We start from the raw sequence: 16,713 nt of genomic DNA, 5'->3' as shown, positions 1-16,713 counted from the left end.
TGCAGTCATCTCCACTCATATTCTGGAATGTTCTTTGTCTCCTGTGCCCTGCATCTTTCCTCCAACATGTTAACCTCCTTAGAATGAGCCATACTGTTTAGTGATTATACTTTTAATATTTTTGTTTGCTTTTTTCCTTTTTTGACCTGAAGTGGACTGGGAGAGGGGTATGGGAGGAGAAGAGGGAGGGTGAGATTGGGAGGGGACCAGGGAGAGGGCTACAGCTGGGATACAAAGTGAACAAACTGTAATAAATAAAATAAACCGTTTAAAAAAGGAAATATAACCTTTTTAGTGTTTATTTCTTTTTTATTATTATTAGGGAATCTCACATCATGCACCCCAATTACACTGACCTCCCAGTCCTCCCATGTCTGCCTCCTCTCCCATAGACAACCCCCCCCCAAAAAAAAGAGAAAAAAAAAAAGCCCATTTTGTGTCGTCTATATGCCCACTGGAGCATAATCACATTTCCAGTGGCAAGCCCCCATGGGAAGGTGAGTCTTTCTCTACCTGCACCCCATCCCTTCATTGCCCCCAACTCACCTCCATCCCCCAAACAGACACCATCAACTGACTGGAGCCATGCTACAGCTGGAGAAGAACAGGACCTGTTCTCCACATGTGGTTTTCTTATAGCCCAGGCTAGCCTCAAAGTCTTGATATAACCAAGAATGACCTTGAACTTGAGATCCCCTTAACCCAGGGCTTTGAGCATGTTAGGCAAACATTCTCCAACTAAACTGCATTGTCATCCCTTGCTGTGCTTTGCTGTTTCTCTTTCTAGAACAAGAACAGCACAAGCCTAGGAAATATTGTCTGTTTCCTAAGTGATCACAACAGGGTCTGATACAAAAGAGAAGATTTATAAATATCTGCTCAGTGGTCATGTTGGGCACAGGTACGAGAGTGTTTTTGACCACTGCCTCACATTCCTTGGATCCGCTGTGCTACGCCTGACCCTGCTGCTTTTCTTGGTTTGACCTAACGTTTCTCTCTTGCCTGTCAGGGAAGCTTCCCTCCCTCAGCCCTGGCAAAGTCAGAAATGAATTCACAATGAGTCTTCACTTCCTAGGGTTGGTCGTAGGTGAACAAAGGCCAGAAAGGAACACACGACATGATGATGAAGACCATGATGATGAAGTGCTCAGCGGCCACTACATTTGGAAGTGGACAAGGACACTTCCGCCCCTCCGGGAAGATGCCAAATCCATGGCCCCTCATGACTGAGTTTCTGATAGTCTCTGGTTGTTCTGGTCTTATTCTAAATGTTGGAGACAGACAAGGAGAGATGGTATCAGTTAGTTGGTGAACATACAGATGTTAATATGACCTTTTCTTTTCTTGAGACAGGGTCTGCCTGGGTAGCCCTACGTGGCCTAGAACTCAATATGTAGACCAGACTGGCTTCAAACTCACAGAGCTCTGCCTGCCTCTGCCTCCAAATACTGGAATTAAATGTGTGTGTGTGCGCTCGTGCATATGTGTGCATTACAGCAGACATATAGAGGTCAGAAGATAATCTGTAGGAGTCAGGGCTCTCCTTCTACCTTTTGGTCCCTGGGGATTGAATTCAGGTCATCAAGCTTGACTGTGAGCACTTTCCCTGCTGAGGCATCTTGCTGGCCTGTGCACAGATGTTGGCTGGGGCCTCACTCATGCCAGTTACTTTTTACCACTGAGCTGCATGGCCAGTTGACTATCCCGTCCCACTAAAGTCAAATATTCCTGTGCCTCCTACACCTCCCTTGCCTGGAACTGTGCCTCGGGCTATACACGCACACGGGCATGCTGCGGTCTCCGTGCTGGGCACCTGCCCCGCTTTGTTATTGCTTCTTGTATGTTATGTTGTGTCATTGATTTACCTTCAAAGATGGTGTTTTATATTTCAATTTTTGTTCTCCCTAAGCTCAGAATTCATGCTCCAGCAATGCTAGTCACTTGTTGAATCTGTTACAGAGAAAAGAAAGCTATTTTTCTTTAGTGTTAAAAAGTTAGCAGTCAGTAGACTTTTAAATTTATTGGAAATGTTATTTTTCAGTCTAGATAATGTTTGTGATTACTTGTAAAATTTAAAATAATAATTTGGTGTCATTTATGCAGTTGGTTAAACACTTCCAACCTGCCAGTCTGCATCTGTGACTATGACAGGGTCTGCTACCTCTCAGAGTCTGCGGACCACTCTAGCCGTGAGTCAGCCTCCCCCAGCATCTAAGCAGCTTCTGGAAATCTAACAAATTAGACATGGAGACATGGAACACCTAATTACGCTTACAGGTTTCAAGTGTATATAAGCTTAGAAAGACTTTTACTGAAAACTCACAAATCTAAACCAATTACTTGATTTAGACTGTGACGCGTAAACTTAGAGAAAACTTGGTGTTGTGCCCACGGCTGGCCATGGCTCCGTGCATGCCCAGCATAGGCCTTGGATTTGGTCCCCAGCACCAAATAAACTGGGCACATTGTAGTGTTCCCTTAATCCTAGTAAGAAGTAGACGCAAAAGGGTCAGAATTTCAAGGTCCTCTTGGCTACATAGAGTGTTTGAGGCTAGCCAAGGCTACATGAGACCCTGTCTCTAAAACAAACAAACACCCCCCCCCCCAAAAAAAAACAGTACAGTACAAAGATGTTTTTATCTGACAGTAAGCGCTGACCCAACGCTCCCTCACCTCTGGGTGTTTCTGAGTGTGTTTTCCTACATACAGGGACATCATGTATACAATCATAACATAGCCTTTCTGACCAGGACACACACTGATGTGTTGATACCATCAGATCCCCAAGCCCCATCCTCATTCTGCCATGTGTTAGTGCCAAGGCTTGTGCTGAAAGAGATGAGGAGAAATGGGAAAGGGACTGGTGCCTTCAGGTTGAGAACTCACCCAGCTAACCCTGCAATTGAAAAGAAAAGGCCTAAGGAATTATCTGTCCATAAAGAGCAACAAAGCAAAGCCGATGCAGGTGTAATTTAAGGAGAGTTCTAGATTCCATGCCAAGCAGGCAGCAGAACTTGAGACACGGTTGCTCTCTGTAATAGACCTGGCTGTCCTTTGTAGACCAGGCTGGCCTCCAACTCAAGAGATCTGCCTGTCTCTGCCTTCCACGTGCTGGGATCAAAAGCGTATGCCACCACGTCTGGCTTAGAACTCGAAAGCATTAGTCACATGATTCTGGTTTTGGAGTCTGGAGGGATACAGGTGTGTCCTGATGGTGAAGGAAAAGCCACTGAGGCTGGGCCTGTGGCAGTGGAGTCCCTGCATGGAGGCCCCAGAGAGGCTTTTGCACGAAGCTGTGAAGTGAGACCCCAAAGATGCTGGAGATGCCTGCCAGGGAGAGCTCATAGGAAAGCGGAGCTGCCCAAGAGAGAGATGTGTTGCAGGCAGCAAAGCTGGAAGGGCAGAGCCAGTCAAGCCCTTTGATTTTGGAACAGAGCTAAAGGGTTCAGAATTTTCCCTGCTGGGTTCCAGGCTTGCTTTGGTTCAGTACTTCCTCACTAAACCCCCATTCCTCCCTTTTGGAATAGTAACGTATATTCTGTGCCATTGCATATTGGAAGGATATAGTTTGTCTTTTGACTTTCAGGAGGTACAATTTAAGTCTCTCTTGAGACTCAGAAGAGACTTTGGGTTTTGAATAGCTTTGGGACTGTGAAGGACTTTGGGGACTTCTGAAACTGGACTTGGTTCATTTTGCATTGAGATAGAACTGTGCCGGGGAGTAGAATGTGATAGCGTGAAGATGGCCTCCACAGGCTCACATGTATGAATACTTGGTTCCCAGTTGGTGGAACTATTTGGGAAGGATTAGGATTAGGAGGTCTTGTTGGAGGAAGTATGTCATTGGAAGGGCATGGTTTGAGGTTTCAAAAGCCACACCATCACTTGCAGTTAGCTCCCTGCCTCCTGCTAATGGATCAGGTATGAGCGCTCAGCTACTACTCAAGGGCCGCGCTCCCTGCAGCAATGGTCATGGACTCACCCTCTGAACTGCAAGCCTCAATGAACTCTTTATCTGTAAGTTGCCTTGGTTATGGTGCTCTTCACAGCAATAGACAAATAACAAAGACAATGGCATACCTGTAATCCCAACACTTGTGACTAGTTCAATCTGTATAGTGAGAAGCTAGTAGATATATGATACTATGCCTCAAAGGCAACCATAATCACAACACCCCCCAACACACACAAAATACTTATTCATTAGGGGAATCTCTCTAAGTTCCGGAATTATTCTCTCTCTCTCTCTCTCTCTCTCTCTCTTGCTCTCTTTCTCCCTCTCCCTCCTTCCCTCCCTCTTCCTTTGAGACTGCTATATTGCCCAGGCTGGTTTGGAATCTTGTCTTCCTGCCTCAGCCCTCCTTGAGATAACAAGCCTATTAGAGACATGGCATGGTATTTTTGCTAACAAGCTTAGCTGTCTTAAAAACTCAGAGCAGCCAGGCATGGTAGCACAGGCCTTTAATCCCAGCACTTGGAGTCAGAGGCAGGTAGATCTCTGTGAGTTTGAGGCCAGCCTGGTCTACAGAGCAAGTTCCAGGATAGACAGGGATACACAGAGAAACCCCATCTTGCAAAAATCATACCAAACTAAAACAACAACAACAACACAAACCAAACAAACAAACAAAATCTCAGAACATACAGATCTTGTGCGAGCATATAATTCTAGCTACATAGGAGATGAGTACATGTAAGTACATGTGTCCAAGACCAACCTAAAGTGCTGGGCTCTGTAGGTAAAGCACTTCCTGTGCAAGCATAAAGACCTCAGTTGAGATTCCCAGCACCTTTATAAAAACCTGGCATGGCAATATATATAGATGCAATCCTGGCACAGGAAGATGGAGACAAGAGGATCCTGGGAACTCACTGGCCAGCCACTCTAGCCAGCTGTTGACCTCCAGATTCAGAAAAAGGCCTTGCCAAATAAAGAAGGAAAGAAAGAAAGAAAGAAAGAAAGAAAGAAAGGGAGAGAGAAAGAGAGAGAGAGAAAGAAAGAAAGAAAGGAAGGAAGGAAGGAAGGAAGGAAGGAAGGAAGAAAGAAAGAAAGAAAGAAAGAAAGAAAGAAAGAAAGAAAGAAAGAAAGAAAAAGAAAGAAAGAAAGAGAAAGACAACATGTAAGGGGGAGAACAGTAAGATAGCTCAGTGCTTGCTGCGAAGCCTGGCAGCTAAGTTTGGTTTCCAGGTCCTACATAGCAGAAGGAGAGAACACGGAAGATGACCTCCATATGTGTATTCTAACCTGCACACCAATCAAAGGGGAGAAAGAAGGGCATACAAAATTAATAAACAACAAAAAAGTAAAAACGATAAAACAGGTGCAGAGTGCAGAAGACAGCTCAGGTTGACCTCTGCTCACATAAGTAGACAACAAGTACACAAACATCAGCCTAGACAACACAACAGACAAACATAGTGAAGCCTCAGGACCTAGCCATGTGGCTCAGCTGGTAGAGTGCTAGTCCAGCATGTGTAAGCCTGGACTCCATCAGCAGCACTGCAAAATCAAGCAAAGGGAAACCCAGAGTGCTGAGAACACAGACAGACTCTTAGTGGCTGTCAGGCAATGTCTACCCAATGGTGAATTTGGGGCCTACATTCTGGGTAGTTTGAAACTATTATTGGCATATTTACAACACAGAAATCTGCAGATGCTATGAGCAGTGATCTCCCACCAGAATGGGCCTGTAAATCATAGCCAACACCACTGCCATGAGCTCTGTTTATCACTGCACCAATGACTCCATAACCCAAAAAGGGAATGAACATTCAGAAAGCCAAGGACCCTGCCAACCCCACTCACAGAAGCTCCAACTGCCTGTCACTTGTCTGAATACTACAGTTCTTAGCCTTTTAAATGTAACCCCAACTCTGAAGTCTTCAATTTAATGGACTCCTGAATGCTTCCTAGGACCACACAGTACTCAGAGCTGTGGAAATGAAATCTGACAGAGTCTAGGTCATCTCTCCCAGCTTTGTACAGCTCAGGGACAACCTTAAAGGACACTCTAGGATCCAGTTTCTGATCTCAGTCTCCATTCTAGCATATCTTTCTGCTGTATCACAGTGGAGCTTCATGCTACTAACTAACTAACTGACATAACTTCCTCTTTCTGCAGTCTTAGGGATCACACTGTAGCTGAAGATGACCTTAAACTTAGTTTCCCAAGTGTGGGATTACAAATGGGCAAAACCATTCAAAGTTTATGCCGTACTTCAGATCAAACCCAGGGCTTCATGGATACCAGGAAATAGTCTACCAACACACCCAGCTCCTTTTTATATTTTATATTTCATATGTATGTACATACATACATGAAGTATTTATTCATTATTTATAAGATTAAATATATAGTCTAATTATATGTCATATATTAAATATATATATTTATTTAAGATGTAGTCTTGCTGTGTTCCCATCCTGGCCTCCAGCTCTAGGTTCAAGTGAATTCCTGCCTCAGCCTCCCAAGTAGCTGAGACTGCCGGCAGGCTTGGCTACTTCTATCTCCTTGTTCAGGGTCTAGACAGGATTCCTTTTGCAGACAAGTTCCCTGGCCGCACAGCCTGGGGTGCAGACACCCTCTCCCTGCTTGCAAGGTTCTCAGAGCTGTGTGAGCTCTCATAGCCAATCCTCTCAACACCTGGCATGAGTGTGTGGACAAAGAACTCACATTGTTATGCTGGTGATTCAGGCCGTAAAACTGCAGGCCAAGTTGTCAGACCCAGATCCAGGTAGACAGCCAAAGAGGGCCAATATTACCAGCGCCTGCATTGTGCAGTCTCCCCATCTGTGGTGGCCTCGGTGTGGCCTATCCCTCCAGGAGGCCAGGCCAGTGTAATTTATTGGGCCATAATTGTTGAAAGGAACAGCCCTTATAGACTAGTCATTCATGCCCAAAATGCCTCTTTTTTTGGGCATTTTCAGTGTTCTCAGTCTAGTGCTATGCAGTGGTAGTGGGTTGTGTCTGTGCGTGTGTGTTTAGAAAAGCACAAAAAGAGGCCCAGGCCTGGCCTTGTGCAGTGTGAGAGCTCAGCGCCACGGGGAAGCAGAAGGTGCTGAGCGCTGGAGAACTAGTGGAAACACAGCCAGCGCGGTGGGGCACGCCTGGCGCTGGTGGTGGAGGAAGGAGGCTGGCCTCTGCAGTAAGAGCGAGCTTGAGGCCAGAGCGTGCTCCAGGCACCTTGTTTCAAAACGCCACAGCGATAATAATTATGACAAACAACAACCAAAAAATGGAGCCAATGTTTAAGAATTGGACAATTTTATTTAAAAATCCAGGATTGGCTGGCATAGCAGGTACATGCCTGGCATCCCAGCACTTGGGAGGCTGAGGCAGGAGAATGGGTATGAGTTTGAGGCCAGCCTGGGTACAAAGCAAGGTCCTGCCTTGTGAGTGTGCGTGTACGTGTGCGTGCGTGTGGACGGGTATCTATCTGATCCTGTGTTTCAGTGTGCATTCATATGTGTGTATGTGTAAATGCCTGTGGAGGTCAGAGACAACCTTCATGAATGAAAAAAGAAATAAAAAGGACATACTGCTCCTTGGTATGTTGGAAGAGAAAACTTATTGTCCATGAAAGGAAGACAATCGTCAGAGGCAGAGACAGAACCATCTGGGAGAGTCCAGGTTCCCAGAAAACCCTGAACCAATTCCCAGCTTTTCATCATCTGTAACTACAGCTCCAGAGGACCCAGTGCCCTCTTTTGGCCTCTGTGGGCACCAGGCATGAACTTGGGAGGCAGAGGTAGGTGGGGCTCTGAGTTCCAGGCCAGCCTAGTCTAAAGAGGACAGCCAGGGCTACACAGAGAAACCCTGTCTTGAAATGAAACAAAACCAAACCAAAATTACTTATGTATAGATGTTTTTTTAAATATCAACCTTTTGTTACAAGTTTGAAGCTAAATTTTGTTACAGATTTTATAGATTTTTTTTTAAAAAAAACCATACCCAATAAACTTGCAAATCATGAGATAAAGTTTATAGTCTTTTTTTTAGGTTTATTTATTTATTATGTATACAGTGTTCTGCCCACATGTATGCTTGCAAGCCAGAGGAGGGCACCAGATCTCATTATAGATGGTTGTAAGCCACCATGTGGTTGCTGGAAACTGAACTCGGGACCTTTGGAAGAGTAGCCAATGCTCTTAACCTCTGAATCATCTCTCCAACCCTAAGTTTATAGAGTCTTACGAGATTTTTTTTTTAAAGCAGAGCACAGAGAAATTATAGAGATAAAATATTTTCCTGAAGGGGAAGTAGAGAAATCTTAGCAATAAGAGACATTTGAAAGTGTAGAGCAAAGAAAGTTTAGACATAAGAGCTTTTGGGATCATTTGTTTAGTGGCAGAAGTTGTTTCTATATCAGAGAATTTGAAAATCTAGCACGCTAGCCAGGCAGTGGTGGTGCATGCCTTTAATCCCAGCACTCAGAAAGGGCAGAGGCAGGTGGATCTCTATGAGTTCAAGGTCAGCCTGGTCTACAGAGGGAGTTCCAAGGCTACACCGAGAAACCCTGTCTTAAAAAGAGAGAGAGAAAAAAGAAAGAAAGAAAGAAAGAAAGAAAGAAAGAAAGAAAGAAAGAAAGAAAGAAAGAAAAAGAAAGAAAGAAAGAAAGAAAGAAAATCTAGCATGCTAATCTTTGGCCATTGATCTGTACTGAGACCAAGTGGTTTGCAGTCTGAAAAAGAGAGAGAGAGAATTTCTATAAGCTCCAAAAGAGAGCTGAGGGAGAGAGCATGCAATGGCCCAGAAGGGCTCAGGCTTAGGAGAGCTAGGAGTCTGCCCCAGGGAGGAGAGGCCTAGAAAGGCTTAAGGAAGAGACAGCAGGCAAGCAGGGGAAAAGGAAGCTGTAGGAGGGAGCGGAGCAGAAGCTGTGGGACGGTAGGTTCCTAGAGGGAGGTCAGAGAAAGTAGCTGACATGGATACAGTGTCCTTGTGAACTTCCATCTGGGGGGCTGGAGACATGGCTCAGCAGTTAAGAGCACTATCTTCTCCTCCAGAGGTCCTGAGTTCAATTCCCAGCAACCACATGGTGGCAAGCATGTAGATAAAAGGGGGTACAGAGGCAGAGACAGAAGCTCCTGGGAGAGTCCAGAGTGGACATGACCAGCAGATTGGGCTGAGCCATATTTGAAGAGGGGTTAGGGGAGAGCCAGATGATTGAAGATTAAAAAAAAAATAAAAATAAAAATAAAAAATACAAAAAAGACCAGCATAGCCAAAATGGCTGGATGATATAGGGATGATATAGGAAAGGGCCACAAGAAAAGAGCAGCCGAGCCCCTGGGCCGGTGACTTCAGTGTAGGGGCAGCCTATGCTAGTGAAATCCAGTAACAGGTGGGAAATGAAGGATGCTGGAAGGACCTGGCAGTCAGGTCCACTTTGATATGTTAACGGGCATCTCAGCCCTTTGTTTGGGTTTGAGACCTAGCACTTGAGTGTTGTTTTGTTTTTAAATAGGCTCTCTCACTACTGTCTGGCTAGTGTCTCCACATTGCTAGGATTACAAGCGCCTGCCACCAGGCCAGAATTTTTCTGTGGGTTCTGGGAGTAAAACTCCAGTCCTGTGCTTGTATGGTAATCATTTGACTAGGCCATCTTGCCAGCCCCAATACCTTGTCTTTACAGACCCACAAATAAGAAAATCTGCTATTGCAGCTCTCACAGAGGTCTGGCTGTAATAGTGTGGATTCCTGCTGAGTGGCTGTGGAGGAGCAGTGGCTGCCCCTGGCCTGTGTCAGCTTCCATTTTATAGCTGTGAGACATTGCTGTCCCCCACTGCCATCCTTCTTGGCCTCTATCAGGCATTTGATCTGGAGACCTTGTTAACAGCTGTCTTCCTTAACACCACAGATGTGAGGAAAGTGAGAAGATGGCCAGAAAATGGACCACCAGCATGCTGACATCTGGTGAGTCCAACAGGACTCATTTTTGGTTTTTGAGACACGGTTTCTCTGTGTAACAGCCCTGGCTGTCCTGGAGCTCACCATGCAGACCAGGCTCACAGAGACCTGCCTGCCTCTGCCTCCCGAGTGTCACCACCACTGCTGGCCCAACAGTGCGCTCTTACTGTGTCATCTGCTCACAGTCCTTGAATTTTGTTCATGCGGAAGGTTGTGCTTACTCATCGGCTCTTAGGCCTGGTCCTGCTGAGGCAGTCACTTCCCAGCAGTGTGCATGCTGTCTAAGCCTGCCCTGAAAAGCTGTGCCTGGCATTAGGGACAAACCAGTCCAGAATGGAGGGTTTCTCTGTATTGGCATTTGTTTTGGCTTCAGTGGGCAGAGGAGCTTTTGAGCTGACAACATTACTACAAAGTTTTGTAATTGCTCATTAAAGCACACAGATATGACTTGATGGCTGTAAACTGGAGTGAAAAGGAGAAAGGGAGGAGGGGAAGGTAAAGAGGAGGCAAAGAGTAAGAAGGACATATTAGAGAGTGTGAACTCAGCCTGTAATGTGAGAAGATGTATCTCAAAACCAAACATTAAGGGTCTGGAGAGATGGCTCAGCAGTGAGGAGCACTGGCTGCTCTTCCATTCACTTCCCAGCACCCACATGGCAGCTCCTAACCGTCTGCAACTCCAGGATCTGACCCCTCACACAGGTATACATGCAGGCAAAACACCAATCACGTACAATAAAAATAAATAATTAAAAAACCAAACATCAAAACAAACACATTTCAAACAATAAAACCCTCATACAAATCTGTACTGTTATATGTATGAACTTTATATATAGGGTTGTTTGTTTGTTTGTTTGAGGTAGGGTCTTCCTTTCCCACAAACTAGTAGCAATCTTCCAGAGTCAGCCTCCTCAATGCTGGTAGACATATACCACCATGCTTGATAATACGTAAGTGTCAAAACAAAGAAGAAAAACCGTAACAAACCTGTGACAGGTTGAGGCCGGAGCTCGTGGTGGAGAGCTTTCCTGCCATACGGGTTCTCCAGCACCAGAAAAGAACCAACCGAAACAGGGTGCATGGTGGGACGTGCCTGCAATCCCAGCACCGAGGAGACTGAAGTGGAGGGACTGCCCTGAATTCGAGGCCAGTCTGGGTCATGGTGAGTTCAAGGCCAGCCTGGGCTACCCAGTAAAATTCACAATACCAACCACCAAACAAACTTCAAACCAGCCCGCTCTGGCTGTAGGCCACACTAACAGAAGTCTCAGTGGCCCACACTGAGGTACTGCAGGTTACTGTGTAGCCTTCCAGGAACGTCACAGGCAAGAGACTGGGAACACGGTTGCAATAATGGGAGGAAGTTGCCCAGAGTTGCCACCACAAAAGAAGGCTGCCAGGGAGAGTCTGTGGACACTGGGGGGAACAAGTCAGGATGGGATGGCTTGGCAAACAGGTGGAGAACAAATGAGCACAGGATGTCTTCCCGTCTCTTTGGACCCTATTATCCCTATTCCAGCACTGGCTATTGGCGAGAGAGCACAAGGCACCATCTCTGAACTCAGAGGAGCTCTCTGCCTCATCAGAGGGCAACTGTGGTCCGGACTGAAATGCCGTTCTGCTCAGCCTCAAGGTCATGGTGTGGCTGGCTTTGCATGGTGGGCTTTGAGGATATGCCTGGCAGTCAACGCATACAGTCTATCGGCTCCAGGGAGTTACTGGAGAGTTACAGGCCTGAAGTCTGCTCTGCAGGGCGCTGCCACTGCAGCCTTAGCGGTGCTTTCCTAGTCTTGGCGGCTGTAATCCATGATGTTCCCCAGAAGAACGGAGGGGCAGCTAGGGCTCTCTTCCCTGGCCCCTGCTTCCCAGATCTATGTGGACTAAAGCAATTTGCTTAATCTTGCTGGAGCCCAAGTGGCACTTGTGTGAGTTGAGGTTTCATATTCATAGAAGAGAATGCCTATGATTAGATGTTATAGTCAGTTTTGGTCCTCAACTCGATCTCATCTAGACCCACCTGGGAAGTCAGGGTGAGGGACTGTGGAGAGTAGGTTCCGAGACATTCTTGATGTGTTGAGGGGAAAGCCCTGCCTGCCATGGGGGGCACTAGTCCCTGGCTTTGTGAAGAAAAAGGGGGGAAGGCAGCTGGGTGGCGGTGGTGCATGCCTTAATCCCAGCATTTAGGAGGCAGAGGCAGATGGATCTCTGTGAGTTCAAAGCCAGCCTGGTCTACAAAAGTGAGTCCAGGACAGCAAAGGCTACACAGAGAAACCCCGTCTCAAAAAGCCAAAAAAACCCAAAATACAAAAAACAAAAAAGAAGGGAGAAAGCTGAGCACAGGCCTGCGCATCCATTAGTCTCCACCTCACTGTGGACATCATGAGCAGCTGCTTCAAGTCCACTGCCTTGGCTTCCTCACCGTCATGGATTTCACCTGGACTGTGAGCTAAAAGTAACCCATTTCTGCCCTGCGCTGCTAGAAAAGGAAATAAGACAGATGGCGACCAACAGAAGCCCAGCAAACACCATTTCTTTCCAAATCCTCTTTCCCTGAGGAAAGGTCACGTGCCTCTTAGGCTGGCCTTGAGCTCACTATATATACAAGAATAATTTGAATTTCTGACCCTTTTGCTTCCATCTCCCCCTGTGGGCGCTGCAGTTAACAGGCACACACCCTGGGCCAGCCTCGGGTGGTGCTGAAGTTCAAATGCAAAGGGGGGCTTTGTGCATGCTAGGCAAACACTACCAGCTGGGTTACAGCCCCAGCCCTAGAGTTACATTTTGGATGGATTTGTTGCTTTCAGAGAAATGGCAGCCTCAATCATCCTGAGTTTACTCTGAGTGACTGTCTGGGAACCAAACAGCACCTTCTAGAAAGAGGACATGCCCTTCCGGCAGAGGGATGGGCCCGCTGGAGCCAGCTGCCTCTGCTTTGGCTTCCTGGCTGCTGAGAGGGCCAAGCAGCAAGAGGCTGAGGGCAGGGGCAGGGGCTCTGGAAGAGGAGGTATTCACTTACGTAAAGGGAGCCGACAAAGCACACTGCTTCTAAGACGCACAGAATACTCCCGGGGAACCCACAGCCTCACAGCCTTGTCTCTCCGTGGTGCAACTGTCTGGCGTCACAGCTGTGAGCACCGCTTTTTAGATGGGCTTTCACACTGAGGGGTCTCCAGACCGTGCTGCTGCTCACAGGGGCCTCTCAATGCCTCGGCCATACACAACCCTGGTGTTTTGTTCACGTGGAAGATTGAACTTACTCCTTTGGCCCTTAAGACCTGGTCCTGTTGAGGCAATCACTTACCAGCATTTTTCATGCTGTCTAAGCCTGCACTGAAAAGCTGTGCCTGGCATTAGGAACAAACTCCAAGCTGGAGGGTTTCTCTGTGTTGGCATTTCTTTGGCCTCAGTGGGAAGGGATCTTTTGAGCTAGCAACCCTAACAGCAACATCTGTGTGTGCGGGTGCCTGTGTGCTGAGTGCAGGAGGACACTGGTGTCCGGCTCCATCACCCCCACCTTATCCCTTGAGGCAGGGTCTCTCACTGAACCTGCATCTGGGCTGGTGGCAGGAAGCACCCACAATCTCTACCCCTGAGCAGGTGGTGAGGTCATGGCTGTGTACCACCGTGGAGTCTGGCCGTTTTGTTTTAATGTTTATTTCTACTTTAAAACATGTAAGTGCAGTACCTGCTAACGACAGAGGTATCAACAACTCCCTGATGTGGGTACTGAGAATAGAACTTGGACCCTCTTGACTACTGAGCCAGCATTCCAGCCTCAATTCTGGACTTTACATGAATGCTGGGGGTTTGAACTCAGGTCCTGATGATCATGAAGCATTTCTTACCCACGGGGTCTCTCTCCAGGACCCCTTTCCCCAACAGCATCTTCTAATGGCAGGAGATCAGATAGTTAAGGCAATAGTTTAGATAGTATTAGTCTGTATGACATCGACTAAGCTGGCTCTTAACTGATGAAAGCAAACAACTCACAGTGCACAAACAAGGCCCGGAATACAGTAATACTCTTGGTCACATGAGGAACTTGGCAATTGGTTATGCTTTGATTCTGCATTTGTCTTTTATAATATGTAGCCTAAGTTCTTACACAGACAGAGAGCAAGATGCCTTGTTCTCTGAAGCAAACCCAATTCCTTCAGGACAAGAAATGTGGTGACTCTGTCATGAGTGAGCTGCTAGAACACTCATCATCCATTTACTGGTTTAGAAAAATCCTGGAGGCCCAGATAGATGGGACACGGCCCCATGAGGACCTTCACACAGGCACACGTGCTCCACCTCAGGCTTCTCACTGGGGACAGTGAGTTAGTAGGTCCCTACACAGTGGGACTACGGAGCATCTCTCTTTCACCTTCAGCTTGGAAGTGCCTGCCTGACCTTACTGTGCTGTTGGCTTTGCATTAGTTGCTCCTTAGCAGAGGAAGAGCTTATTTTGATGCCTACATTTTGAAGTTTTAGTCCATCGTCTTTGGCTCCCCCGAATCCAGGGCCATGGAAAGCCTGAACACCATGGTGGGAGAGGTGTGTGGAGGAGCAGGCTGGTGAGTTTACAGCAGATGGGAAGTACAGGAATAAGAACACCAGGGCACGTTCTCACTAGGACCTACCACCTCTGCATTTCTCAGAAAAACAAAAAGCTGGGCGGTGGTGGCACACGCCTTTAATCCCAGCAGGCAGAGGCAGGCGGATCTCTGTGGACCAGACTAATCTACAGAGTGACAGCCAAGGCTAAAACAGAGAAACCCTGTCTCAAAAAACCAAACCAAACCAAACCAAACCAAAAACAACAACAAAAACCCAAACAGACTCAGTGTGAAGCCTGGACTTACTTATGTAGTTGAGTAGGTGGGAGTCAGCATCAACAACCTTCTCATTCTCCTAGGATAAGCCCGTGGTTCTCCAGAGTGTGGGGATTTGAATGAGAATGGCTCGCATAGGCTCATATGTTTGATTGCCTAGAAAAGGGACACTGTTTGAAAGGATTAGGAGGTGTGGCCTTGTTGGGGTAGGTGTGGTCTTGTTGAAGGAATCCTGTCACTGGGGGTGGATTTTAGGATTTCAAAAGCCATAGCCAGTCCCAGAGTCTGTCTCTTCCTGCTGTCTGTGGATCCAGATATAGAACCCTCAGCTACCTCTTCACTATCATGTCTGCCTGCATGCAGCCCCATGCTCCCTGTCATGTTGCCATCTCTGAAACTGTGAGCCAGCACCAATTAAAGGCTTTCTTTATATGAGTTTTATAAGACCATGGGGTTGTGGGCTCTCTTCCCAGCCATAGACAGTGACCAAGACACAGAGTGTCTGAAAGCCATCTCTCAGAGCATAGGGAAGTTCCTGAGGTGCCCACAGGGAGGTGAGACACAGCCACAAGCCAACAGTCCATGACACTGGTTCCATGAAGACAAAGCTGAGAGGCCTTGGTGCTGTGAGCAAGGGGGCTACTCAGAAAGGATCTGTTGCTTGAAGGAGCTTCCATGAGCAGTTGCAGCATGGAAAACAATGCTGTAATTTTGAAGCTAGCCACAGTGGCTCACACCTCCATCTTAACATTAGGTGACTGGGGCAGGACGATCGCTGTGACTCCCATGCCAACCCGGGTTACAAAGTGAGACTCACAGACGGGGAGGGAGGAGAAGGCTTGACTCCAACAGCACGTTTACATCTGTTGTTGTCAATAACTGGTGTGTGCTAAATAATGTTTATTAGTAGTAGTCCTATAATTATTATGGTGTTATTATTTTACCCATTATCACAATCAAATAAAACACAAACACTTGTTAGTTGCCTTTAACACCTTGGGCTGAGCAGATCATTCCATCTAAGCTATCTCAATCATTTCCCATCCACCTCCCAGCCCCCATCCAGTGCCATCCACCTTAACCATTCCTGTCAGGGCTACCTTCCATCCATAATCTTATAAATACTTGCTTACATTTTTCATCTTGTGTTTCTCTCCACGCCATTCCGGAGGTCCTTTCTTCCGGCCCACGTGGTTTCTTCATTCCTAACCCATTGAGGAGCCTTCCTCTCTCCTGTCTTCCTGCTTCCTGTGATTCTTCTGTCCCCAAAGCCTGGGAACTTAGCCACACCTTCCTCCTTCTGCCCTGCCCAGGTACAGGCCTTTTAAATTAACCAATCAGGAATAATGTCCAGGCAAGTTTACACAACAAGGATAAGTGAACCTGGGTAGTCACCAGATCTAGCGGGCCCAGATCAGACTACAAAAGCATCAGACCAACAATATCTAAATGAGTTTTATCTTCCAAAGATTTCACTTGTTGGCTTAGATATTTATTCTAATATACTTTATGGTTCCAAAATCCTTTCATAAAAAATTTAAAATGACACTTAATTTTTTTATATTTATTTTTTCTTTGAGGCTAATCTCACTGTCTAGAGGCCTGGTTGGCCTGGGACTCACAATGTATAGCAGAGTAGTTTTGAACTCACAGAGCTCTACCTAACTCTTGTCTCCCAAGAGCTGGGATTAAGGGTGTATGTCACCATGTCTGATCTATTCTACTTTTAATTTGTGTGGGGGGGTGCAAGTGTGCCACAGCATGACCTCTGGCGTAGAGGTCAGAAGACAACTTATGCAATACTCTCTTCTGCCCTCTGCAGGCGCCCAGGCATTAATGTGGCACAAAGACATGCATGCATTCCAAACAACCAGGAACGTACAAGAAAAGAAAATGGAGAGGGTCTGAGGAGATGGCTCAGCAGTGTAAGAGTGGGGTCTGAGTTCAGGTCCCAGAAAGTGTTTTTAGTTTCTCAGCCACCTCTC

At 46.7% G+C, this 16,713-nt stretch overlaps 1 long non-coding RNA gene across 1 annotated transcript; it reads right to left on the bottom strand.

The window, feature by feature from the left end:
• Positions 1-288: 288 nt before the first annotated feature.
• Positions 289-15,453, bottom strand: LOC132653658 (uncharacterized). The gene is made up of 2 exons (XR_009591434.1): positions 14,759-15,453; positions 289-1,264 (listed from the first exon to the last, which is right to left on the bottom strand). It is a non-coding gene; the product is annotated as an uncharacterized LOC132653658 (long non-coding RNA).
• Between the last annotated feature and the right edge of the window lie 1,260 nt (positions 15,454-16,713).

The sequence above is a fragment of the Meriones unguiculatus genome, chromosome 4 (assembly GCF_030254825.1).
Source record: "Meriones unguiculatus strain TT.TT164.6M chromosome 4, Bangor_MerUng_6.1, whole genome shotgun sequence".
Classification (NCBI taxonomy): Eukaryota; Metazoa; Chordata; class Mammalia; order Rodentia; family Muridae; genus Meriones; species Meriones unguiculatus.
This window is presented reverse-complemented; position numbering and strand designations above follow the sequence as displayed.